A 27,563-nucleotide genomic window follows, 5' to 3' on the forward strand; every position below is an offset into this window, starting at 1 on the left:
TTTTTCTTGATTTTCTCCTAATAATCTTCCCCATTCCACTAGCAGGGTGTGAGGAAGCCACTGAGTGGGGACTTAGTTGGTGGCAGGGGTCAACCCACCATGCATATACATCTCTAACTACTGAAAGAATATGGTATAACTGCAAGTTGTAGCCACTAATAAATGTGTCATTGCCTGATCAGCTTGTCCAGACTTTCTGTCACTCTCAAAGAGCATCACAGCTTTGGGTGTGAGGAAATGCACCATAAAAAGCTTGCATTTAATAGAAGGTGTTCAAATATGATATTTTACTGAAACATATTGATGCTTGAGAATAAAGTTGAACAAAACCATATTGGCAAATTGAAGTTCTGCCCTAAAAATGCCCTGGCACTTTTTTCCAGTCTCATCAGGTTTAACTTTGTTTCCTAAACTCATGCTTTAGAAATTAGCTTGGATTTATTTGTACATTTTTATTTTATTTTCTACATGGGATTGCGTTTGAGCTTAGAAATAATAGCTTAAAAGAACCTGAATGGATTAATTAAATGGGCAGGATGCGGATAATGTTTGCAAATACTTTAGGCTTTGGACAAATATGGGACACATTCATTCTCTGTCACATGAAGCTGAAAAGATATGTGCATATACAAACGTATATTTATTCACATACACGTGTTTCTGATGGTTGAATGGAAGATACAGCACACAACTATGTGTGAGATGTAGCAAATTTTGAACCATGTGAATGAACCAACACTTTTTAATTCTAAGCAATTTTGTGATCTCAGAAAACTGCTAAACTAGACTACTCAGAATCACATTTAAGGTTGGTCACTGTCTCTTTTGATATACCTGTGATTTTACTTTAAATTTTCAACACTTCTTCCCAGCATTGCTAGTGCTCCCAAAGAGTTCTTTGTTGTTAGAAGATAACACAAGGTGAAGCATGGCTTTCAGTTAAAGGCAAAATTTTTTAATGTACTTTCATCTTGCATTTTTGGGAGTTGCTGAGTGTTGATATTCTTGGGCGAGTTAATCTTAGGTTAGTTTACACTAGTGTTTACTCTTTAACATAATTTTCAGCATTAGTCTTACGCTATTTACTAACATTTACACAGCAATGTGGGAAAGCACGCTTAAAATACATGAAGTTATTCTGACCAGGCATGGTGACTGCAGGAGGTAGTGTTGTAATCTGGTGGGAGGAAAAGAAGGCTGAGAGTCTCTAACAAGAAAAATGGCAAGTGAAGCACAAAACCAGAGGAAGGCAAATGGAGGAGCTGGTGTCTGCTGGCAGGTCAGTAGTTTGAGCATTCACTTGAAGTCTCATCCTCCAGTTTCATGATTTTTTCAAAGGATGTGCTACTGTATCTGCAACTTCCTCTAAGGCTGTTAAAAAAAACAATCAACCAACAACAAAAAACCCAAAAACCATAAAACTTTGATCTCGCTGTTCCATCATTAAGCTGTGATTAGCTGCTGAACTGAATAGCACATTTCATTTCCTCCAGAATGCCTGTAAATACAAAACCAATTTTCTTTCTCTGCCAAATATAATTAAAAATTGTGGATCATTCTGGGAGAACTGAAGCCACAGTAGTTTGTAAAAATAGATTCACAGAAATTCTTTTCTATAGTTCTTGCCATGCTGTTACTGAATGCACATGGAGAAAGTACTGAGTATAATTCATTTTATGTAGACCTAGAGGTACAAAGTCTCTGAAGATAATTATACAGTGAAAGTCTTTGTGCCAAAGGAAATTACTTATTTGCATAGTGTTAATAGCCATATTTAGAACAGTGCTATTATTGGAAAGAATTACTTCTTTGCACTTCTGCAAATTCAGGAAGGCTTCTAGGTTGATCATGGGATGACAGGAATATTCTGGTGAGGAGGGACCTTGGGAGGTCATGTAGTCCAACCTACTACTCAAAAAAGGGTCATCTATGAGGTTGGACTAGGTTATTTAAGGTTTACCTACACCAGCCTTGAAAATGTCTAAGGATGAAGACTGCACAACCTTTCCAGCCAACCTGATCCACTGCTTGACTGTCTTCGTGGTGGAAAAGTGTCTCCCTATAGCCAGTCTGAATCTTTTTTTTTCAACTTGTACCCATTGTTGCTTGTCTTGCTGGTACACACCACTGTGAAAAGCCTGCTTCCATCTTCTTGATGACCTCCTTTTAGGTTTACAGAATGCTTCTAATTGGTGTGTGTCCCACCCCAAGCCACTTCTTCACCAGGCTGAACAATCTTCCTTCCCTCAGCCTCTTCTCCCAAGGTGGCCATCTGCAGAATATGTTCCAGTTTATCAGTGTCTTTCTTGCATTGGCACATCCAAAACTGGGTGCAGTATTTGAGGTGCAGTCTGATGAAAGCTGAGTAGAAGGAGAGAACAGTTTTCCTCAACCTAATAGGTATACTCCTGTTAATACACTCCATGGTGTGGTTGGCCTGCTTGTCTACCAGAGCATGCTGTTGACTCTTGTTCTTCTTGCTACTACCACGACTCCTATTCCAGCAAAGGTCCGTCCGAGACAGAACTTCACCAGCCTGTATAGCTGCAAGTATTTTTTCCTTCCTAGTTTCAGGACTTGTTGAATCTCATGAGGTTCCTCCCAATCCCTCCCTGCACCCTGTCAAGGTCTTTCCGAACGGTATCCCTGCCCGGGAGCATGTCAAGGATGCTGGAGTCTGCTACTCTTCTCAAGTACAGAGACCTAGGCTTTCAAGCTAATTATTTTAGTTCCCATCTATGCTATTTATTGTGGAAGTGTATAAAATGGAAAAGAAACAATAAGTCATAATAACAGGAAAAAGGAAAGTAGTACATCTGAAATAACAACATGGAACAAACATGTTTAGCTGAAGTGAGCAGTTGGACTTTTTTCTCTTGGCACAACAAATGTGACAATAAGTGAATGTAAAACTAAGAAAGTACAGTTGTTCAGTCACAAGCAGAACTATAATAAATTCCTCAGGCAAGATGCTTTTTTTGTGAGACAGTTGCCTTCTTTACAAACCATTTTCATTCTTCACACCTGAATGTAAATAGTCTGTGAGGCATGTAATACCCTCATTTTGTACCATCAAAACAGAGAATTCTAGGAAATTTCTTGTCCTGAAGCCAATCAATAATAAAACAAGTAGATAAAAACAAACATATAAATGATCATTCATGAAAGTTTCTACTGTCTATGTATTAAGTATTTTTAAAAATAATAACACTATGGATAAGTTTGTAATGATATAGCAAACTTAATTTATGGTAATATCTTCTGATAGGTGTTATTAATTTTTTATCATCGTTGACGTTTACAAACAATTTGTATGACCTGGAGACTATCTTCTCCTTGCAGGATGCCTGGAAGTTTGATACAGGAACTAAAACTGAGTAAAAGAGAAACAAGTGGCAGGAAACGTCTGAAAGAAATGGCATATATTGGGTTGAGCTGGTTGAAGAAGATTATTAAATAACAAATTCCATTCTGTGTGATATCTACTGGCCAGTTTGCTTTCAAAGACTTTCTTTCCAACAGAGCACCAATATATCAGAACTGACAGAGTGACAGGTGGATAGGAATCAACATCTATTAATTTTAGCATTGATATAGGCTTTAATTTTATGATGGGCTTTCTTTGCAATGCTTTTAATATTAATAAATAAATCAATCTGTACTTCGTGGCACTTCGGTTGTTCTTGCTGAAGTCTGACATTCCAGAGAATCTGCAAATTTGCAGAGCTGAGCTCGGGTCCTAGGACAGAGGCTGAAGGGCTGTGCAATAGAACTCTTACAGCCGGAATTTTGAAGCCTCTAAAACAGAAACAGCTCAACTAAATATGAACATATGGAAAATGATCTACTAATACTAAAGAAACTTAAAGATGAGACAAAATACAACAAAATACCAGTAATAGGTAAGTTCAGCAAACAAGGCCTTGATAATGTAGGCAATTTCTCCTGGGGCAGGGGGCAGGGTGGGAAAGAAGGGAAACTCTGCTCAGTAAGACATAAGCAAACCTTGCTGTGGTATGAACAGCTTGGTGTTCTACAAAAAAAATTATGCTAACTGTGCTGGTTATGTCATTTCTTATCTTTATATATATACTCAGTCATTCAGACTTAACTCTCAGTCCTTTGGAACAAACCAGAGAGTTTTAAACTCAACTGTTTCCCACACATAGGACATTTTTTTGTTCTGTTCTGTTTTCTCACTCTGTTGTAGTGTCTTCCCAACAGGCATCACTGGCTGGCTGGCGAAAGTCACCTGCAAAGATTGCCTATTATTATCTTCCTGTCAAACTAAATCCTGTGTGTTTCTACTGGTAGAGTCATAGTGGCTTTTGAAAAGACAAGTTTACAGCACTGGTCAACTCACTCCCCCTTTTCCTATTCCTTTATTCATTACACTTGTGGAATTCTATCTTATCTTAGATTGCAAATTCATTATTTTGCTCAGTGTGTGCAAAATACTGTACAAAATTAAGACTCAGTACTGTCTGAGGAAGTTAGGACTGCTCTTTCCATATGTGCTAGAACACAAGCACGTCTGTTGTAGCCAAATATCATTGACTTTTTATCCTCATCCTTCCTTCATGTAATATATCACCTCACAGGAGACACATAGGGACAGAAATTAATTAGATAATCTATATTTAAATCTATTTTATCCACTCTAGTTTAATGCTGTGAAAAAGTGCCAAACAACACTGAATTAGTCATTGGTATGGTTCTTTTGAAATAACACATACTTAAAAGTTTAAATTTCACCACATGAACCATCAGAAAGAAGGCAAAAAAAATAACATGGAAAAGAAGAAGACAGAAATAACTCATGATCGTGCAAAATTATTTTTAAAAAATATATGGTATCTGAGAAAAACTAGCCTATGAAGACTACCATTAGATCACAGAAGATGTGACCTATTGAGCTCTTTAAAATAATTTATGAGATAAAATACCACTTGTATTTTTCTTATAAAGAAACCAGAAAGGATACTTTCTGACTTCCTATTACTGGATTGTTTTTTAAATAAACAGTTTTTCCTTCCATAATTATAAATATTGATGTGCTAAAAATGATTTAATGGCCCTTTCTATTTGGTGGGAGCCTGTATCCATGTGGGCATTTGCCATTTTGTAATCCGTTCCTTAAACTCCTTATGACAGTGACTCTTTGGGTGCCATATCATTTAAGGGAATTTTCAAACCTGAGTTGAATTCCAGCTTAGCCATATAATGCATGAGCAGCTTTGTGCACCTGAGAAATATTAACAGAAGCCAAAACACCAAGCTAGAAGTAACTTTTATCAGCTGACAAAAAATGCCAAGGAGAGTGACGAGACCTTGGAGCCTAACTCCAAGATGGATAGCACTGACTGCTTCTGTAGCTTAAAGGCACTTCTTTCAGGAAGATGTGGAATGTGTTTGACAAGACTTCCAGAGGTATCTTCCAACAAATATTATTCCATGAATCTATGATTCTGTGACTCCAGATGGAGGGAGGGACTTGTTACTGTGACTTCATCCTTTGTGTCATATTGATTACAAAAATCTGGAATGACAGTTTGTGTCTATGGTGTCGGCCTGGGAAGATGGATCAGCTGTGGCTCCTGCTCTGGCCAGGGTGCACAGGGGACTAAGAGACCATTTGTGCTTGGTATGTGGAATAAACTCACTGGCACCAGGTCACTCCTGAGATCCCACCACCAATCATTCAGAACCAGTTTGAGCTAGGCAAGAAAACACACAATGGGCATGATTGCAATAAATGTCCTCCATCCCCTTTACTGTTACCTGCTTCTCAACTACTTGTAGTATCTACAGCCACCTGCTAAGGTGCTCTTAAGGCTCAGTGAGCTCTGCTAAGTCAGATGAGCAGTGCAGACAGCCAGCAATGGTAGAATTAGGAGAGATGAAAAGAAGTTATGACTTGGCTTCTAAACAATGCTTAGAGAAAGAGAATGAATTTGGGCTGCATTGAATTCAGTATGCAGAGAGGGTCTGGGTGGATGGTACAATCCAGTGCATAATGCAGGATCCAGAGAAAGTCAAAATCTGGTCACTATGGCCAGAGCTGAAGGTTTCCCTTTGCAATGGCCAGAAGAAGGCAGAGAAAATCCATTTTTGACAAATATATAAGGCAAAATTGAAGGTCATGGATGTTCATCCATGAAGTGCAGTTATTTGGCTATTGCCACATAGGCATGGATGGCCTCATGACTCTGCCTTCCCTGTCACCAGCTCAGATACCTAGGGAAAGAATATAGGAATTAAGAAAACATCTAGTGATAAGTGCCCCAAATACTCTTCCAGCACCAAGGATTCGTAGCTTGAGGACTTCCTAGTGCAGAAGTGACTTCTCCATATCTTACCACTCTGTGGATTTCTCTCTCTTATACCATCTCGCCTCCCTTCAAAGCCATGCAAATGATTAGCTCTCACCAACAGCTGGCAAGGAGTTTCATAGCTTAACACTGTGTGAAGAACCTCCTCCTTTGTTTCGTTTTGAACCTGCCACCTACTGTTCTCATTTGATGGCTTCTACTTTTTTTTTGGTAGTAGTGACCTGCATCCTCGCTTTCTCCAGGCTGTTTTGATTTCATAGGCTTTCTATGTATGTTTTCCATGACCTCGGTCAGCTCCACCCTAAATTGAAGAGTCCTTGTCTAGTTGATCACATACGGAGGCTTTCCATACATTTTATTTTCACTGTTGACCTTGTCCATATGTTTTCCAGTTCTGCTATAGGCTTTTTGTAGTGAAGGAGGAGGAAGTTGTCAAGAAATAGTTTTAGAACTGCATGGCAGTGGCATAAGAGTATCTTCTATTCTCTATTTTTTTCCTAGTAATTTAGTAGCACTCACTCTGGGTTTTTTTGCCATCACTAAGCACTGATGTGATGTTTCCACAGAACCATTCATTTTCATGAAAAAGACAACTCTATAGTATGAAAACAACAAAAAAAAAGTATTAAAAATTTTAATATAAGAAGGCATGCTCTATGTTAATGGAATTTATTTAAATCAAATAGATAATTCCTGGAAAAAAATTCTTTATCATTTTGTTTCTTATGTTTGTTGAGGGAAAAGCTGCTGGGTTATATCCAGGCAATAAGGAAAATTCTGTAAGCAGAATTTTCAAATTAGGAAAGTCAAGAATCCTGTACTTTTGGGGTCAAGAAATGCTGTGGGGAAGACAGATAACCCAGAAAACCTATAGATAATTTGTATTCTATTATATGGGACTGTGTAATTTAAAATAGTAAAAAGTTGAATCACATTTTCTGAATTCATCTAAGAGATTCTCAATACCAAATAAGTTGGATTGCAGGAGATTTTCTGTTTGAGTTTTGTGCTTGTTTGGTTTTAGTAATTTGATCTACAGTTTTATTCCAATATGATTCCATTATTTTTCTATGCTTTGTAATCTACTGGTTTAAATATATGCCAGCCCCTGTGAAAGAAGGCAAAAATTCAAACTGTAACCTGGAAGATCAGTGCTTAATTAGTCCTATAACCTTAGTCACTGAAACTGTCTGATCCCTTTATCTACGAAATAGATAAAAATGAGAGTGAACAAAACTTTTTCTACCAGCAATAACTTTGATGACTTATTCATGTGTACTTTCACAGCTGATTCTTTGACAACATTTTTTACTTTTAATCCTCCAGAACTCGGAAATAACAGAATATGCTTCCAGAACTTCATTTAGAAACTTCCTTTAGCACTCTAGAAAAAAAAAGAAAGCTTGCGAAAACAAAAACAAAAAAACCCACACAACCACAAAACAGGGCAGGGGAAAGTTCTATAAGATCTAACAATACTCTGATGCTCTGTATTTTGAATTCTTCGTGTATGCAATTTCTGCCTTGCCTACTCAGAAATAGTAAAAAAAATGTGCTTATGTAAAGGTCTAAGTGACTAGTAAAGGAGGTCAGCTTTTATTAAGTGATAAAATTTGTCTACCCTTGAACAGGACAGGGAAGAACATTAATCTTTGCCCCATGGCATGTTATATCCTTCAGTTGACTACTTGTTTACATGAATGAGCAATATCACTTGTGTAACAAGAACACTGAGAAGCACACAGGTTGGGTTCTTTCTGAGTTCAACTAAAAATGGAGAGACCTTATTTTTTACAATGAAACCTACCTGGAGATACCTGTAAGGCACCCAGTGGCACTGAAGATACATAAAAATCTAGCATCCCAAGAACCTTTTGAAAGTCACATCACATCTACAGACTGATTCTGTCTTCACACATTATACTTAGCAACAACACAACTACAACATTTCGGTGAAGATCTATTGGCATAAACCCAGAGAAACCCAGTGAAGCCCATCCTGCAGGAAGCACTCTAGTGAAGGGAAATGGAAGATGTGATTCCCAAGACCAATACCTTTATCCAGTGACTGTGGAAAACACAAGGATGGCAGCTACAGGCAGTGAGGCAAAAATGGGGGAAAAACAGGGTGGGTATTCCAGCTTATACCAACTTCTCCTTTTGCTCTATGAAAGAAACAGTCCGAGCACATTAAAAAATCATCATTCTTCATTTCATACTTTAGGGGTTTTTTTATGGTTAAGTCTTTCTCTTTTTGTCGTATTCAATTATTTTTTCCATGTGTGCTTACTGTGGATAAGTATTATTGCTCTTTCTATTGTAGCAATGCCCAGAAGCCAACAGAGATTGGAATCCTGATATATTTGGAACTGTACGTACAAGTGGTAGAAACAATCCTTACTTCTAAGCATCCACATCCTGAAGGGACATAGTAAACAAAGTGGGAAGAGAAAAAGAAAAAAAATATTGTGGTTTGGTCTTCTCAGAATTACACAGCTGGGTAGTGGAAGAAGCAGTAATAGATCAAAAGGTGATGGCTGCTATAAACGCTGCAGCACAACAGAACAACTGCAGTGAGTCTAGCAGGGGGCCACTGGGATAGTTGAGTGGCTGGAGCACACAACGTTCAGTGGGAAGGTCAGACTTTGTTTAGCTTAGAGAAGGCTTGGGGGAATCCAGTTGTTGTTTTTCTACCCAAAGGAGTGTTGTTGAGAAAACAGAGTAAGACTTTTCTCAGATGTGCATGGAGAAAGGAGTGAAGACAATACTCATGGGCTGAAACAAGGAAAATTCCAAGTCAACAGAATGAAAACGTTCACCTCCACAAGAGTGTCTGCGCACTAGCACAAGTTGCCCAGAGAGTATGGGGAATCTCTGTCCTTGTGGATTTTCAGAATATGCCTGGCTAAACTCCTGAGCAGCTTGATATAGGTTTAAAGTCAGTCTTGCTTGGAGCAGGGACTGAACTAGAGATCTCTGGAGTTCTCTTCAGTCCTGCATCGCTCTGTATTCACTGTAGGATTACAGCTACAAGCACTTTCTCTAGACACAATACTGCTCATCCCCTGAAAACTAGATCTAGTGGGTTAAGAAAATGCTTGTGTTTCAGGCAGGGAACCAGTTGAGAAGACAAGGCAGTTTGAGAGAAAGTCAACTGTACACATTTGCTTACACTCCAGTAATTATTCTGTGATTTGATATTCACATAGAGCTTTCTTACAGTCAAACCCACATCCTTTTTTACTGGCCAAAGGGGCTATGATTCTGTGTTATCACATTGTCTTACTGGTTATAATAAGCCTGTCTGACTTCTTACCTCTGAGCTGAGCCTCTGGTTATGTAGATAAGACAATTCCATTAAATAAGTATAGCACACTAATGCGATATATTTTTATGTGCTTTGAATAGATATCCATTTATATGTGCAGGTCCCTAGCAGCTAGTATTGCAAGAAGAGTGCCACAAGAGGATGTTTTTGTTTCATTAGGGGTTGATTCCTTTAAATATACTTGGTATTTTTCAGGACGCCTGAATAAAGGTCTATAGAAATAGACAAAGTGTTACTTTTCAATAGAGTAAATGTACAATCAGTCTGAGAGATTGGCACCAGTGACCAAAGAATCCTTAAAAAAGGTGAGCCAATCATCAGTTCCTCTAACTAGTTTGCCATAACACAACATACTTAACATGAAATATTTTGCAATTTTACCTGCTCTGTTATGGTGTGGGTTACTGCCTTTAAAATTTCAGACAGTGATGGTAATTACAGAAGATTTTGCATTAGGTCCTAGATCTCTGTAGGAAAATTCTACGTTAAACACACATGATAGAGCAGACTGTAGATTCACGTCTATTAACTTCTGCTTTGTTTCTGACCATCAAGCAAAAGGCAAGGGGTGATGTCTAAGTTATTTAGAAAGGTCTTGCATTTTACATTGTGTTTGCATGCTTCATATATTTCGTGTTTGTATATAAATTGCTTCCCAGACAATGTTCCATAGAATTACAAAATGAGCTATAAGTTGTTATTCCAAATAAACCAGAATATGTCTGTCTTTATTTATTTATTTATTTTTGCAAGAGGGAGCTGGTATCTCTGTATTATTTGCAAAGTAAAAGGTTTCTTAGAGAAATTTTTGCTTGTGGCTTTGAAACACAATAATGTTTTATTGATCTGTGAACTTCCTGCCATCAGGTGTTATAATTGCATCAAGTGAAACATTTGGTCCATAATATTAACTTCACTAGACCTACATAGCCAATATTTTGTGTTCTACACACTGTTTTTATTGGTTTAGATAGATAAAATAGTGATGGAAGGCAGCTTAATTATTTGACAAAACATCTCTCTAAATGGCACATAGTTTTGTTTTCTTTCACTACAAAAGTTCTAATTTAGTTTATCTTCTGACAGCTCTGGAGCTCCAGGGACAGAGTTATTTCTCAGACCCATGCAGTTTTTCCATGCCTGAGGCTGTGGTTATTTTCTGTTCTTCTCTAACAGCTCTTCTGATTGCCTTTTTTCTCTGGTTAATAGGGAATTAGCTTCTGGAAATGTGTGGCATAAGCAGTTAAGGCCAGCTCTGACAAACTCTTCAGGAAACCCTGTTATCTACAGGACAATAGTCTGAACTGCTGAGATACCTGCTGAGTTACTTCATAACTGACTTCATCATAACTTTCCACAGCATTTTAGAAGTCAGATTTAGTCATTGTCCCAGTCTAATTCATAATGGTCCAAAGGACTCATTCAGATTGAAGGGAGCCTAAGCTTTGGCTCTGCAGAGGGATCTAGCCAAACTGGAGAACCACATGAAGTTTAACAAGGACAAGTGCTGGATTTTGCACCCGGGACATGGCAACCCTGGCTGTACAGACTGGGGGATCAGAGGCTGGAAAGCAGCTCTGCAGAGAGGGATTTGGGGGTTCTGGTTGATGGCAAGTTGAACATGAACCAACAGTGTCCCTGGCAGCCAAGAGGGCCAACCGTGTCCTGGGTGCACCAAGCACAGCATTGCCAGCCAGGCAAGGGAGGTGACTGTCCCGCTCTGCTCTGCACTGGTGCAGCCTCACCTGGGGCACTGTGTGCAGTTCTGGGCACCACGGGATAAAAAGGATATAAAGCTACTGGACAGTGTCCGGAAGCGGGCTGTGAAGTAGGTGAAGGGTTTGGAGAGGAAGCTGTATGAAGAGTGGGTTAAGTCACTTGGTTTGTTCAGCCTGGAGAAGAGAAGACTGAGGGGAGACCTCATCATGATCTACAGCTTCCTCACAAGGGGAGGAGGAAGGGTAGGAGCCAATATCTTCTCTTTGGTGATCAATGACAGAACCTGAGGGAATGGCAGGAAGACATGTCAAAGCAGGTTTAGGTTAGACATTAGGAAAAGGTTCTTCCCCCAGAGGGTGGTGGAGCACTGGAACAGGCTCCCCAGGGAGGTGTCACAGCCCCAAGCCTGACAGTGTTCAAGAAGAGACTGGACAATGCCCTCAGACACATGGTGTGAACTGTGGGGTTGTCCTGTGCAGGGACAGGATTTGGACTTGATGATCCTTGTGGGTCCATTCCAACTCAGGACATTCTATGATTCAAAACTGGAATCAGTGCCTTTCCTGAGGAAATTTTCTCACAAGCCACCCAGCAGGCTCCAGGGACTAGTATAATCTAAGAGGTGGCTCTCTCAGAATTGTCTCCTGAAGCACAGGGAGTGCTTCAACAGTGCACTGAAATAAGCATTTTCAGCTTTTCCTGTTCAACAGCCTTCCTGGAGCAAGAATTGCCCTCACACACCTGTCATGTTAAGGAGAGAACAGTGGTGTTATCAGAGGAGTTCTGATCACACCAAAATATGGGTTATAAATTTAGGTCAGTCTACAGAGAATAACAATTAGTCTACTTGGTTTGATTGCTGACTTGGATTTAAATACCTGCTCTGATAAAAGTTTGAGCATTTTACATCAAGTACTCATTGAATAAGAAACTGGAATACAAGTCATCTTCTGAGGTGAGAACCTCTGCTCACAGATTAGAGAATCACATTTCATTCTCCCTTAGATTCACTAAATTCAGAGAATCATAGAAAAGTATGGTACAGCAAACAGTTTACTGTCTAGGCTACAGCCTACCAAGAAGAGCATCTGTCTTCAATTGTATTTAACACGGCCTGAAGGAACTAGTTTGTCTCTCATTCCTGTGTGTTAGCATCATTCCCTTGTTTACACTCTGTCCTAATTACGGCTTAATTAAATACAAAAAATACAATATATCCAGATCTAACATGAGAAACAGTCTTCAGAGAATAGCCTGTAGGCTAGTGCCTTGGTTCACATCCACACCAGAATGAGGCACCGTTACTGATTCTAAAACGGTCTTCTCTGCCCTGCATGAGAACCCAAATGCTGTCAGGTTTTGGCTATTCTAAATGCTGCTTGTTCAACAACTGAATGAAATTCTTCAGAATATGTCACCTTTGCTCCAGTGAAGAGACTAAAAATTGTTTCCCACACAGCTTTAGACAGAGATCCAATCTGTATCTTTCTGCAAATCTAATACGGATTTTCTGGTGGAGATTCTAGGTTCTACTGGATGAGAAGAAAATCTAAATCTTGCACACACCACAACCAAGTGGACAAAAGTTTATCAGAATCCTGTCATTTCTTATCTCCACAGCCTTGATCTGATAGCTTCCAGTATGTATTCTTTTAAACTCTTTTCAGGCATGGCCCTATGCTTCATCCACATGTTCAGTGTCTTATTTAGGTGACAGGCTGACTTGGGGTTGTGCAGCAGGGAAGGCAGCATTGTCAAGTCCATATTCTGATTAATTGCAGGGAATAATTCATAATTTCTTACAGGAACTACAGGAAATATCAAAAGAAATTACCAAGCTGCAGATAAGAAGCAAACAAAGGACTTCCACACAAATTGTCATTCAACTATAGAATTCTTTGCCCCAGAAAGCCATATGTGTGAAAAATATAATCAATTTGTAAAACTGAATAGACGAATCCACAGAAGATTATCCGTTAAAGGTTATAATGAAAAGGGCAGATACAATCTTTGACTTGGGAAGTCTGTTAAAATAGAGACTTTGCATAAGGACATCCATTTTACCTGCTGACATCAGTACACCCATGCTAAGTTTTCTTATCCATTCACAAGCGACTGCGTAAACAGTCTGGGCAGATAACAAATGGCATGTGCCTAACAAATAGCAGTGTTATCTCCTTTGACCAGATACAAAGATAGATACCATGATTTAAATGCCCATTTGCTTTACACAAAAGATGTGACGTGTTGCAACACACACTTATTTTAGTGACATTAATCTAGTCACAATGAAACCCAAGCCTTGGGATTCTGAAATAGATCCAGCTAAAGTGTAAAAAAAAAAAAAAGCATGAGGAAGAGTGTTGTCAAAATGGAATTACCAGGTTTGGGAGATTTGATTTACCACCACATCAAAGAGTTTCCTACTTTTTCATTTACTGAAGTTAAAACTTGGGTGTGGTATTTTATTTATAATCGCTTCACTGAAAGATAATTAATTGTGTGTGGTTTTTTCCCATAACTAGTGGTCTTTCTAGTATTTGACAGAACAGCATCACTGTGCACTAACCCTGTTCTTATTCTTTTACCCCAAACTTTCAGTTCTGGTTGCTGATGTACACGAAACACATTTTTGTCTTCACATTTGTAACATGAAATGTCATTTTTTCAAAGGGTTTTACATTACTACTTTAGTGAAAGATTTACTAGCTTTGCAATGAAGCAATTAAAATGCCTTCCCCTAACTTTTCCTCTTATATTTGCTGGGGGAGTATTCTTTTGGTTGAGCAACAACAGTTTTCCATCTATGCAAGAGCCTTTGCAACTTTGATATATTGAACTGGCCTGGTATTTGGAAAGAGCATCCAGTGCTCCTGCTGCTACTTTGAGCCATTGCATTGCACTGTCTTCCAGCTCAGCAGCAACATTCCTGCTAAAGTTCCTCAGGGGCAGTGGGGCCATGGAAATTGATAAATCCAGAACAGTGGGGACCAAACAGCTGTGGTGAGGACCTGAAGGGAGTCCACGTCTCTTTGCTGGGGTATCAGGACTGCTTTTAAAAGGGGCTGGCAATGTGGACAGATGCCCAACCTCCCTCTTATTAAAAAGTGTGGCAGTTGTACCCACCCTTATGAGGTCCCGAGCTTTCAATACAACAGTTGTTGGCTTTTTCACACCTTTTGTGCGCCACTATGGTTGCCCTCATGTATGCAACTTGGTAGATGCAGAACATCATGTCTCTTCCTTTCTGGGGCATGGGAGCTGAAGTCACATGTATCTCCCACTGGCTGGAGGAACAGGAGAGGTGAGATCCTCAGTCAATAGAGAGGGTCCTCAGACAGTGAGGTGCCCAGGCCCAGAGTAGCTTCTGGATCATGCTCGTAATGACAACAGTCAGACCCAACTAGACTATAAAAAGAGGCCCCTGCTGAAGACCCCCTTTGAGTGGTCCTCTCAGAGCAGTGGGACTATGAACAGATCCCCTTAGATCAGGGATGTAATCTAAGGAAACTTCCCTCACCTTCTCCCTAGTGATTATTTTTTCTGGATGTATTCTTGAATGAACCCTTGCTCCCCTCATGCAAGTGACTATTTCTTCTGGGTACCCTTGAGTGAAAGAAGCTTCTCTTTTGAGGGAGTGAGTACATGCTGTGGATCATTATTCTTGTGTGGTCGTATGTATAATACCCCCAACTGGTATATAGAACCTGCAGTTTGTTAAATGTTTTTGGAGTGCTGATTGATTTTAGATTACCTTCATCATTCCCATTGCTTTCTGTTATTTTGTCTGTCATTTGATTTTGGTTCCAAATTAAAGTTGGTTTAAGCTTACAATTGCTTGGAGTAATTTTGGGGTGCTTCCATGACAAAAAATAATGTGAATTGATCACCCAACAGAGAAACAGAAATGAATCCCAGAAGGTGCCTTTTTACATTTTTAGTCTCATATATTCTCTTGTGAATCTATCCTGAGAAGCTAAAGGGGCTTCAAAGAAGACTTTGACAGTGTGAGTTAAAAAGCATGCTGTAGTAACACGTTAGACAGATATGCACCCCTACACAGTGGCTAGTTCAGATCTACAGCAGACCCAGCACACTAATCAGCACATGAAGGACATCTGATCATGCTGCTGACTACAGTGGTGCTTCTCCTGCCATCCATTTCTCCCTGGTCATCTCCTTCAAGTGCCAGTGCCTCCAGAAAATCTATTGGATGGTCCCTTCTCACTGATTTCTGAAGGTCACTGGCCAGCAGATCTTAAGTCCTGTTCAATCTTTCACTTTTCTGCACCTTTGTCCTTCAGTGTTCTACTCTGGCCCACAACCTCTTACTGATTATTCCAGGCTCTCCTCTCATCTCTTCCTAGCTCTTTTTAACTTTATTCCCATTCTCCCACATCCTTTCCTTTTAAGTTTGTGCTTGTAACATCAGTCTGGTAGAGTCAGTCCTCTGCGTTCAATACAGGTGATTTCTCTCCTCTTGCATACAGTTCCTGGTCACTAGCAGGAGGAGTACTGAGATCACAGGAGAGCTATTCTCCCCTTTCACATGCAAGATGATAAAGCCATGGGGCAGGAACCACAGCTAAATTTCTGTTCAGTTTCTTAACTTCAAGATCGCTTCAGATGGAGTATCCAAATAATTTTCTGTCTCGGAACTTCAAGAAGAAAGGATTTTTTCTCAGGAAAAAAAGTGTATAAGAATGTCATATTTGCATGGTTTGATTAAAACTTCTCCAACAAGCTGTTAAGTCACTTTCTAATATTCACATATAAGAAAATACATATATTTCCTTTTCCTAATCTGACTCTTAGGGTTGGGGTTTTTTTTGTTTGTTTGGTTGGTTGCTTTGTTTTGTGGTGTTGTTGGTTTGGTTTGGTTGGTTTGTTTGCTTTTTGTTTTGGTTTGTTTCGTTTCATTTTTCTTAAATTTCCATTTTGGAAAGCCATATATCTAAAAATGTCACAAACATTTTCCAAAACAACAAGGGGGGCGTGAGATGTGTGAACTGTACACCAGAAGCTTTATTTCTACCAAGGCCTTCACCCCAGAGAATAGATATGTTCTACTAAAACATTAGTTAAGGCATCACAATAAGACAAATACTGTATCTCAATAACAGTCTCTAACTGGGTTCTAAGTATCTGTTGTGTATCTGTTTGATATCTGAGAAGGAATTATTAATACAGTAAAATTATTATGCAGATGATCCTATATGTTGAAAAGGAACTGATCCCTGTTAGATGATGCAGGTGAATGGACTCCTTCCTGCTCACATGACTGTCAGAGCCATTCCAATCTTAACAATAGCACAAGATTTCAGAGAACAAATAGTTCAATGCACTCACAAAGAACCTAAAGGAAAACTGCACTGCTTAAAGGTGCCCTTGAGACCCTGTTTCTAGTGCATCCACGGAGCAGCTTGCTTCACCCACCACCCTACAAGCCATTGTGATAAGAACAGTTTGTATTGACTGTTTCAACTTTCCATTCTCCTTGCCCTACTTTCTTATACAGCTGTCGAAACAATTATTTTTCTCACCAGCAAACAATAGTAATGAGACTTAACTCTTCATTTGTGGCAATTCTGTATTTTCCTATACATTTGAAAATCAGCAGCTGTATTAATAGTTCTAATCAATTGTCACTTCATATAGTGACGAATTTCTGAATAAGGTCTTCAAACACCTAAATCAAAATTTTTATGTTGATGACTGGATTTGAACGAGGATTTTTGGTAAATTTGTACTGGCAGGCTTTCTTTTTTTGTTATGTCTGTATCCTTTGCTGGTCTGAAAACCTCAGCACAATTTTAATGCCATTTTTCAAGCTGAAGTGCTGCCCAGAGAACAACAAAGATAAGGGCTTTTTTTCTGTTGGCACTAAAATTTGATACAGTAATGACACTAATTGAAGTAGAGATACCATAATATAAATTTTTTGGGTAATTTACAGAGGCAGATATTCCAAACAGATAATACTATTAAAGTTCATGTATCACTAAATCATGGTGATTTGCTCCCAGTTTGGCTTCAGAGACTCATTCTCCCTCATAATCCATAAGATACTATGTCACTCCTGTGCTATTACCTGTAGTGAACCAATTGGCTGACTTTGTATATATCCACAGGTATACAAATCTGTAAAGTAGCTTTCTTATTGCCCAACTTTCCTGTCTCTTTCTGGAAAACAGCAGTGCAGGGCCATAGGGGTCACCCGGGATAGGAGGAGAATAGGAACTGGTCTCCATATATACATACTCTTTACACATGGCTCCCCTGCAAGGGGTATCTCCCAGCCACAACTGGAAAAGGAGGCACAGAGTTCTGGTTCTGCCAAAAAAAAAGAGGAAAACCTGTCAGCAATACAGCTTCACATGGAAAAGATGGAAGTTGCTTATGCAAAAGCCAAACACCCACCCAGCCTCTCAGTCACTCCACTGTCCCAAGAGGCAGAAAGAAAATTAAAGGAAGGAGAGAAGACTCATGGATCGAGATAATCCAGGTTCATAACTGAGGCAAAAGCTGCATACACAAGCAAAGCACAAAGAGGAATTAATTACTGAGTTCCCATCAGCAGGCAGATGTCCGATCACTTCCTGGAAAGCAGAGGCTCAGTAAAAGTAACAGTTGCTTGGGAAGACAAATTACCATAAGCACAAACACCACCCCTTCCTCCTCTTTTCTCTGACATTTTATTGCTGAGTATGGCATCATATGGTACAGGATATCCCTTTAGTCAGTTTGAATCAGTTGTCCCAGCTATGTCCCTTCGGAACTTCTTGACCAGGCTACTCACTTTGGGTGGGGTGATGGAGGAGAAAACTTTGACATTGTGCAAACATCAGTCAGCAGTGGCCAAAACATTGGTATGTTATCAACACTGTTTTAACCACAAATTGCACAGCACCATATGGGCTGCTATGATGAAGCTTAACTCCATTCCAGCTAACACCAGTCCAGCTACCATCAGCCTTGGAGCTGTGAAGAAATAAGATATGTGCCTACAGTATGAGGAAAACATATAGCCAAGTCATTAGCATGGACAGCTCTGTGACACTTCACTTTGCTCAGTGAAAAACATGTCTTCAGAGACTTTACCAAATAAATTCTCAACATTCCATAAAAAATATTTGAAGGCTGAATTTTTTCAAAATCCTGTATCTTAATCACCAGTTAGTTGATTTCTACAGCAGGAAAAACTACATTAATTATTAAAAAGTCGTTTTTCTGCTGAGATCTTTGCATAAAAGATCATTACTGTATCTGAAAGATCGTCAGACCATTTTAATGTGAAAATGAACATTTTATCTCTTTCTTGTCCTCAGAAACACCTGGAATGTTTTTGTTCAAACTTTCCAGAAAGTTCATCCTGAGGTAGAGCTGTCAGCTGAGGTCAAATTTTTAATATGGCAAAAATTATACATGGATGAAGACAGAATATGAAATTTCAAGAGAATCCCATACAGATAGAGTTTGCTGACTTGAAACATATATTTGCCATATTAATTGTATTTAATAGATTGGATTTAAAAAGCAGAAAAGACCAGCAGTATGTCTCTTTTGGTCTCCTGAACAAGTCAGTAAATATGATTTCACTAACTTCTGTGAAAAGTCTCCCTCTTTTATTAGAGAACATTCCAAAGACTTCTATTTCTACAGTACCATTACATGTTTAGAAAATTGCTCCAGTGATTAATAACTTAACTCACAACTAAAATTTGCAGTTTCAAGTTCAAATTTCTCTAGCCTCATCTTGGAAACATTAAATCTTACTTTAGAGTTTTTTCTGCTACTTAAAAAACCCTTTTCTATCTGGAATCTTTCTCCATAATAGTTACTTACAGGTTTTCATTTTTGTCTTTGATTAATTGAATAATCCTTTTTTTCCTTTAAATCCCTGGTAATGTGCTTGTTTCTAACGGGAAAAACTTGCAGCGCATTTCCATTTTTTAGGTTTTTGAGTTTACTATACAGGCACATATTATGGTATGTTTAATTTCATGCAAAATGTATTAGTTGACAAAGGTATTTGCTATACTCATAACTGATTTCTCAAGTGAATTCTAAGCCTTAGAGATTAAATAATTAATATGAGAAAAATGTACCACCTTTTCAATTCCTGCTTTGGGCACTGGATGGCTTTTCATTAATTTCACCTCAGAAAGATTTGTCTGGAATTTTCTATATTGAAATTAATGATTGAGTTTGAGATGTTGCAAGGCACAAGGATTTTTGAATGATTAATTTCTTACATGTTAATAGGCATAACTGATGAGTTTCAACTGTAATGAATTTTACATGAATGCAGCACTAACTTTACATTTCTTTTAGTAAAGTTCTTTTTATTTTTATAATTCCATCCGTGACTATCCCAGATTAGATTTCTATACTAAATTAATCAGTAGCCTGGAATATTTCCAGATGAGAGGAATAATATGCATGCAAATAAAGCCACTTAAAATCCTAAAATCCTAATTATAATCAGAATTGAATTTTGCAACAAGTGAATGAATTTAATTTGACTTCTATTTTCACTAAATTTTTTTAAAAAACAAAACAATTTATTATTATAAATAAAAGTCACACTATGTTTTAATATTTCTGTCAATGAGGTTTTCATGGTCAGTTCACTGTGGAAGTAATCTAATTAGGCATGAATTATTTAAAAAGGGATAGAAATTACAGAAAAAACAGATAGAACTACTAATGCAGGGGATGAAGTAGCTATGAGACAGGGATAAAACATCAGAAAGCCATGATGGAAACTCATCTGTCTGTGGTTAAGATGAATAGGAAGTTCTGCTGTTGTTAAGAGCTCTCTTAAGTCACCCTATGTTTCTGCTGTTCTTGAAGGAAGTAAGGAAAATCGGTATGGCATTGGTTTTCTCAAACTTTCTACCCTCTTAATCTGTGATTTTAGTTTTCTTTCAGGGGTGACCTTATGCTCAAAGGTGTGGTTTCTCATAAGAGTTTTACATGTGCAACCCACTGCGGTGATGAGAACGATGCATATGGAAAAGCGGACAGAGATGCAGAGACAAAGTTCTTGTTAGCAGTGAGAGCAGAACCAGGCAGAGTTGATAGCTAAGCTGAGACAAGCTGAGACCCTCTTTATTAACTATGCTCAGTTTATAGGTTTAAAGATATGGGCCTGGACCAAGAGGTTAGACAGCATGTTTTTTCCATAATTGTTATTCCAAACACACTACACTCATGTCATGACTGCTTTCAGTGACGTTCCCATGCATACCTTGTTTCAACGCACTCATTCATAGCCCAGGCCCAACAACATTCATACATCACACATCCTTGGGGGTGGTGTTCCGGCCCAAGATACCATTCTCACTGGCCTGGGCTGTCACTCCTTACACTCATGAAAAACATACTTCCATACAATCCATTTACATTTTGACTAACTGCTGTGATTTAATCACATTAGTATTATTTCTTCTTTGACTGTCCGGATGGTCATGTTAGTATTGATCTTTCTTTATCATCCAAGTGGCTGGAACTGCATGTCCTGCTGTTCCCACAAACCACAACTTCCTCCAACAAAGAAATTTTCTTTTTACCTGGGTCATGTTCCAGTTTTATTGTTTGTCTTCTTTCTTTAGTACCATGGCTCTTGTACTCATACTTGTGGACAGTGGGTACTCTGAGATTCTTCAAATGAGGACACTTCCCTAGAATGTCAAAGATGTGGTTCAATCCTCTTGAAACTAAGAATGCAGAGAAACCGAATGTTCCACCTTCCTGAATGATGACTAATAATTATGTAAAGACTGACCCCTTGCACTGTCAAAGCTACTTGTGAACTGAAAACATTCTGAGTACCTTGGACCTAGCTCTTGAGTATGCTTCATTTTCTGTGTCCCATGGAGATCTGAGCAGAACTGACCTTGTTTTTGAATCATACCAGGTGCATGTATTTCTCTCCTTTTCCAGACTGAGGTATGCTCAGGAATCCAAGCTTACATGGCCTGGGAACACTACAGTTCAAAATTATTTGAATAATTGTTCATGTCTGTTTGCTGATTTCAGTTGGGACCCGTAATCTCCTGGTCATCCACATTGCTCTGATTTGGAACAAGCCCTCTATTTCTTTTCATGAGGAAACATGGGTATGGAAGAGAAGATGCCCTCTGCCAAGGTCATTGTTCCACAGTTTGGTCCCAAATCATTGGCAAATTTTCCTGTTTCTTCCTAATACAATTTTCTAAGATATCCGAGGATGTCTTCTGTGGTCACAGTCTTTGCCATGCACCTGGCATTATGCTGTAAATCATCAAGTCTGGCAGGCTGCAAATGGTGCTTCTGTTGTATGTACTACTATGCTTATTAATTCTGATGTCTTAGGATCAGAGAAAAGTAACCTGTAGTCCAGAGGGAATAGGAGTCAGAGTCTGCATTTGCAAAGAACTTGTTCTGAGCCAGAACTCTGCTGCATCATGGGGCTGTGCTGGTAGCCCTGTGAAAATCCTGCTGTGCAGTTCAGGACTGCTATTAGTAGTTGCCAGCTCCCAGCATGGCACCAAGCAACGTTTTTTGAATAAAAGAAATTAAAATGGCCTATTTGAAGGTGCGGAACCACTGAACAGGCAAAAACATTAACTAACCGTAAGTTTTTCATACCTTCCCTTTCAACAAGCTGCATCTGTCCTTTTCTAAAATAGTTGAAAATAAAAGCAAATATTTGTGAGAGGCTCACTGTAAAAGTGCAAATGATTCTGTGGTCCTGACACAGAATTCTAGGTGATAAAAAAAGATGGATATGAGAAATTCTATACCATCTGATGCAGGCACCAGGCTGTCTACCCAGGGAATATGGTATAAACGTAGACTGAAAGTTTCAATTTAGCTGCAGACAGTGAAGAAGCAGTGTACTCTGCAGGTGCACTACCAGTGTACGTAGCTCCAATTACCTTTCAATATCAAAACGTTAGACATTGATAAAAACGTAGTCTTTGTTTCATGAGAAAACTGAGACATTTATAATTACTTATTCTAATCTACAGTATATGTTCTATCTAGCCATTCATCCAATTTTTGTAATGTGTCCGTGAGACACATTTCCTTGTAGTGATTCAATGTTTCATAATTTTTCATCTGATCACATTATTTCACCATGTTTCACTTTTTTACAAGTATACAGAAAGTCTGTCAGTTCCCTAGAAGTATTGTTATCTCTGTCAACTGGAAACCATACTTAAGATTTTTTCAATTTAATTTTTAAAATTGTTTTAAACATGTCCTTTTTATAGTTCGGAGTTTCCTTGATTCTTGATCAGTTAACAGACGTAACAGAACATGTGTCTGAAACATTATATTGTTGATACTTTACATTTATCAAAATGCTTTAATTTAAATAATTTCTGAAGGAATTACATTTATCACTTGAAGCTGTAGGCACAAATATTTCAAATGTGAAATAACACCGGGGTCAACTCAGGAGGCAAACAAATAATAGCCCTAGGGTTACATACAAAGGTCTCAGAGGATGGTCCCATTGTTGTACACATTTTCATAACTCCGATACATCTTTTTAGTAGCTGAATTTCCATAATGATTTAAGATAGCTGCTTGTAACTGTCATTCTTCGTTGTTAATTTAATCTATCAGGTTCCAATTGTCTAGAATAGCAAAGACTCTGAAATATATGCTAAACTATTTCTACTATTTCTATATGAATAATTCCCTCAGGTTTCAGTGCAATTAGAAACAGCCTGCAAAGACGTTCTTCCACAATGGACAAAAACATTTTGGAAAGGACAGGAGAATATTTTGGTTTAAAGATTTAAAAATAATTATTCACTTTAGACTGAATTCACCTAACACTTCACCAAGGGCATGTCACCTACCAGAAAGCGATCAAGTTCACTTGCTCCTCATTTACTTGCCCATCATTCAAGTGCTCATAACAGACTGTAAATCCATTTTTAGCTTATTACACTTGTGGTGCTCAACACAGCGGCTTGAATCACTTAAGCTGCCTAAGGTTATAAACTGATTGTGGAATAAGATAAGTCTGGATATATGCACGGCCAGTTACTGCCTCCCAGCTGATGTCTAGTGTCTTTGCTGGACTGCAGGAACCCTTTTTTATATGCTTCTGCTCTGTGTTGCATTGCCTCACATACAATGGTGTTTGTCACTTCGCTATCTATGTAAGAGGCTTTCACAGATATGTTTTCTTCCTTTAGCTGGCTACAGAGCTCTCTCCTTACAGCTTGGTGATATTCTTACCATCTCCAGGTGATACAGATGTGCATTTACTACAATTCACTATTTTTTTGTCTTTCACTTCCCTGTGGGAGCCCCAGGAGTTCCTGTAAGCCCATGCTCAGACTCCAAAGCATGTGTGCTTCCCTGTGAGCCGTGACATCTCAGAAAGATCAGCTTTGAAGCAAGCCTTTCACCTTGTTCTGAAATTCTGTTCAAGCTCATAACAAGGGATTTTGCAAAAAGAAATATTATCCATTTTCCTTCTGCCAAAGCAAAGTCTCTTCCATAGGCCCACCCAGGTCTATGATACTCTACTCTTTGCAATTATTTCACTTTGAAAATGCACGTCTCTGCTGTGTAGTCATGGAAGTCAGGAATTTTGCTAATTTGGGATGCAGCTGTTGAAAGGTGTTATGCTAGAGACACCTGTGCTATGAGCTTGGTACTCATAATTACTTTGTAATTAACACTTGATATTTTAAACTGGTATACTACTTATTATCTCGTGTGAGAAAAGGCACAGTCACATCTCTGACATAACAGCTCAGACTGCTTCTGAATAAAGGCTTTCGAATTAAATGGGCACTGCCACAGATTTTCATGGTTATAACCTAGTGAGCAAAGAAGTGGTAGTTTATCAGTTAAATGGGACTGACTTTTAGAAGTTACAAATCAGATGTATTCCTCCTGGAACAAGTAGGGTACATTGTAGAAAGTTAAGCAGGATGCATGCTTTCTCTTAGAAATCTGAGAAAGCAGATTTTACAGGAAGAGGATCTTAAAGAGAAGGCTAAAAATCCGTTTTGCTCTTCACTGATATGAAATGGCCAGAAAGTTTTAGGACTTTCCTCTAAGAAAAAGCTACTAAGCAAAGATAATTATTTCAGTATCTAAGTAGTGATAATCCGCAGAAATGACTGCACAAATCAATAGAAGGAGAACTTTTAAGGGAGATGGTTCAATACTTATGGAAAACATGAAAAACTAATGAAATAATTCGTTCATTTTCTCCCTTATTATCATTTAGATGAGCTCAAAGCAAGCAGTCAGTACAATAAAATGTGATTACTTTTTAAACTATTCATAAAGCTCTGAATAAAAGGCAGTGTCTACGTATCATATCACAAAGTATTTAGAATGCAAATTTTGCTGTGAACTTATTAAATATTATGTCTGGATAACAGATGTTTTAATGATGATAAAAGATGAGAAAAGTGCTAAAGATTAATTTCTACTTTTGGGGAATGAGAAGTCTTATATTTCCCTTGTGCAGCAGTAGCATTGTCAGAACCCAAGCTTTCATCCAACCTACCACAGAATCATAAAACAGTTTGTGTTGGAAGGAACCATAAAGATCACCTAGTTCCAAACCCCTGCCATGGGCAGGGACACCTCCCACTACTCCAGGTTGCCCAAAGCCCCATCCAGCTTGGCCTTGAACACTGCCAGGGATGGGGCAGCTTCTCTGGGCAACCTGCTCCAGTGCCTCACCACCCTCATGGTGAGGAATTTCTCCTTATATCTAACCTTAATCTACCTTCTTTCAGTTTAAAGCCAGTACCGCTTGTCCTATTACTACATGCCCTTGTAAAAAGTCCCTGTCCAACTTTCTTGTAGACCCCGCTCAGGTACTGGAAGGCTCCTGTAAGGTCTCCCCAGAGTCTTCTATTCCCCAGGTTGAAAAACCCAATATATATGTCATGGTAAATGACACAGTGTTTGAAACTCCTTTCTCTTGATTGCATACAGTTCTGAGATTATTTTAGCCTTCATTTTTGAAACCAATCCATTTCCAGGTCTTATAACCACATTAAAAAAAAAAAAAAATGTTGAAAATGTTCTCTAAGAAGGTCATAATCAAACAGGAAATCCTAGAGTAAGTGATTTTTTATTTTTAATCACCTGATTTGGGTCTAAAAGAGAGTGTTGGACAATACAGAAAAGCTACAGCATATGTAACATCATGACAGTTCTCCCCTATGACGATGTACTTCATAACAGTTGATGTTAAGATAACATCACAATTGTGAGGCCACTCTCAGTTATTTTTGAAAGGCCATGATGATCAGAGAAGGTTCTTGAGGACTGTCAGTGAATGTCACTCCTGTCTTCCAGAAGGGCAAGAAAGAAGGTCGAGGGAACTACAGATCTGTCAGTCTCACCTTGATCCCCAGGAAACTAATTCTGGAAAATGTTTTTAGACACATGAAATACAAGAAGGTGATTGGGAGCAGTCGGCATGGAAGGTGAATTCATTCTTAATCAACATTCTACAATGAGATTACTAGCTTGGTGGGTGTGTGGAGAGCAGGGGACGTTGTCTACCTTGACTTTAGGAAGGTTTTCAGCACTGTCTCTCATAACATCCCCTTAAACGAGCTGATGTCTAGATAAGTATACAGCAAAATGGACTGAAAATTGGCTGAAGTGCCAAGGTCAGAAGGGTTGTGATCAGGGGCACAAAATCCAGCTGAAGGCCAGTCACTAGTGGTGTGCCCCCATCGTTGATAATAGGTCTAATCTTATTCAGCATCTTCATTAGTGACCTGATAATGGGACAGAGTAGATGCTCAGCAAGCTCACAGATGATACAAACCTGGGAGGAGTAGCTGATACACCAGGTGGTTGTGCTGCCATTCAAAAGGACCTTGAGGGACTGGAGGGATCTGCAAAGAGGAACCTGATGCAGTTCAGCAAAGGGTGATGAAAGCCCTGAACATAGGGAGGAATAACCCCATGCACCAATATATGCTGGAAGACAATTGGCTGGAAAACTGCTTTGCAGAGAAGACTTTCTTAACCCCAGTAATTCTATAAATCACAGATCTTAGTTGGAATAGCAACATGGTGGGATGCAAGCAGTTAAACAATTTTTTTTGTGTGTGTGAAGGATAACTTATTCATAAAAGTACTTGTTGGGGCAAAAGAAGGTGATGCACAGTTGCATCTGATATTCACTAACAAGGAAGTGTTGCTGACAGAGATAAATGTTTTGTTCATAGCTGACACAGATTCTGATAAGGAGGTCACCAAGAAGATGAAGCCAGGCTTTTCATGATGGTGCATGATGGGAAGACCAGAGACAATGGACATAAGTTAAAATGAAAGAGATTCAGACCGGCTATAAGGATAAATTTTTCACCATGAGTACAGTCATGTAGTGAAACAGGTTGCCCAGAGAGCTTGTGCAGTCTCCATCTTTGGAGATTTTCAAGGCCAGACTGGATAAAGCTCCAAGTAACCTAACCTGACCTCATATAGCTGACCCTTCTTTGAGCTGGAGCTTCAGCTAGATCCTTCCTGAGTTACCTTCCAGACTGAATTTTCTTATGGTCCTACCATCTCATTTTTCTATTATTTTTTTAAACACAATACATCCTTTCAGAAGGAAGAGTAAAACTACAGATTCTTTAAAAACTTTTTTTTAATTAACATTCGTTACATAAATCATCCATACTAAGGCCACTCTATTTCACAGACACTTCGTTAGTCATTTTTCCCCATGTTATAAAGGTGAAACTATATGACTAATATTTCTGTAAGTCTGTTCCAAATCACACTAATTGATTTAAATAGCTTTAAATGAATTAAAGAAAAAAGTTGCTATCAGTGTGCTTGCAGCACACATCATCTTTTAGGTATACTGTTTTGTTACATTTTTAAGGTATCAGTCAAACATTATGCAAATAACCTTGTGCTTCTGATTATTTAAAAACTCTCAGCTTTGAACCTGTTTTCGTGCTTCTCTTCATTTAGTATCCATTGAAGAGATTACTTTGGCTCTCAGAAATTTGTTGTCAGCTGTACATGATACTTTTCAAACTTTAGATTGACATAACCAATCTGGTTTTGAGCTGTTCAGTTAAACAAGGCACTGGCAGGTATATTAAAAAAATAGATATATATTCTGAATTGCTCCTGGTGGTGTTCATTATTTGAATGCAGATCAAATAACATTT

This window comes from Columba livia, chromosome 2, assembly GCF_036013475.1.
Source record: "Columba livia isolate bColLiv1 breed racing homer chromosome 2, bColLiv1.pat.W.v2, whole genome shotgun sequence".
NCBI lineage: Eukaryota > Metazoa > Chordata > Aves > Columbiformes > Columbidae > Columba > Columba livia.